Raw genomic sequence first — 1,742 nt, forward strand, 5'->3', positions numbered from 1 at the left:
ATAAATACATAAAAACATACATCCATATATACAGGTGCTGTGGGGAGGGGAAGGAGGTAAGGCGGGGGGGATGGAGAGGGGGAGGAGGGGGAGAAGAAGAAGGGGGCTCAGTCTGGGAAGGCTTTCTGGAGGAGGTGAGCTCCCAGAATTTAGAACAGTGTTTTGCACTTAGTAAGCGCTTAATAAATGCCATTATCATCATCAGTTGGGCCTTGAAGGAAGGAAGAGAGCTAGCTTGGCGGATGTGCAGAAGGAGGGCATTCCAGGCCAGGGGGATGACGTGGGCGGGGGGTTGACGGTGGGACAGACGAGAATGAGGCCTGGTGAGGAGATTAGCGGCAGAGGAGCGGAGGGTGCGGGCTGGGCTGGAGAAGGAGAGAAGGAAGGTGAGGTAGGAGGGGGCGAGGTGATGGACAGCCTTGAAGCCAAGGGTGAGGAGTTTCAGTCTGATGCATACGTCGATTGGTAGCCACTGGAGATTTTTGAGGAGGGGAGTAATATGCCCAGAGCGTTTCTGGACAAAGACAATCTGGGCAGCGGCGTGAAGTATGGATTGAAGAGGGGAGAGGAGGATGGGAGATCGGAGAGGAGGCTGATACAGTAATCCAGACGGGATAGGATGAGAGCTTGAACGAGCAGTGTAGTGGTTTGGATGGAGAGGAAAGGGCAGATCTTGGCAATGTTGCAGAGGTGAGACAGGCAGGTTTTGGTGACGGCTTGGATGTGAGGGGTGAACGAGAGAGCGGAGTCGAGGGTGACACCAAGGTTGCGGGCTTGTGAGATGGGAAGGATGCTAGTGCCGTCAACAACTTAGACTTTACAATAGCACTCTGCTCCTTCCTGCCCCATTTCAAGCTCACCTCACCCAGGACTGACTAACTCCAAGTCACTGCTCCCCAGGTAGGGGAAATGTTGCTGACCCTCAGAGAGTTTAAGGGGTGTCAGCCCCCTAGGAATTCACTTGGATTTGTGAGGGAAATCGCTCCATTGCCTAGCTCTTCCTCATTTCTGAGAGCCTACTCACCCAAGGCAGAGAAAAACATCCACCGTATTTAAGGATAAATCATACTGTGCATTGCAAAAGCCATTATGATTGTTTCCTGAGAGATTCCTCACAAAGCCTCTGAGATTGATTGAAATTATTATCCCTTTTCAGATTCAGGGTCCAGTTCCAAGGGACCGTGGGACAGCTACCGTCATGGCATAATCAAAAGGCAGATTGGTAGCCCGAGGCTGCAGAACTCTGGGCTGGTGGCTGGCCTACTGACTGATGTAGCCAACTCTTTATGTCTCAGCATTGTGATGTATTCTCCATGGCCTATAAATTCCAACACAACTTTATGTTGCAAGGGTGACTCAAACCCTGGGCAAGAGCCCCAGGGGGGACAGAGACTAGACTGTGAGCCCATTGTTGGGTAGGGACTGTCTCTATATGTTGCCAACTTGTACTTCCCAAGCGCTTAGTACAGTGCTCTGCACACAGTAAGCGCTCAATAAATATGATTGATTGATTGATTGCCAACTTGTACTTCCCAAGCGCTTAGTATAGTGGTCTGCAAACAGTAAGCACCCAATAAATACGATTGAATGAATAATTATAATAATGATAATTGTGATATATGTTAAGGGCTTATTATGTGCCATGCACTGTCCTAAGCGCTGGGATGGATACAAGCCAACTAGATTGGACACAGTCTAAGTAATAATAATAATAATTATGGTATTTGTTAAGTGCCTACTAT

This window comes from Tachyglossus aculeatus, chromosome 3 (genome assembly GCF_015852505.1).
Source record: "Tachyglossus aculeatus isolate mTacAcu1 chromosome 3, mTacAcu1.pri, whole genome shotgun sequence".
Classification (NCBI taxonomy): Eukaryota; Metazoa; Chordata; class Mammalia; order Monotremata; family Tachyglossidae; genus Tachyglossus; species Tachyglossus aculeatus.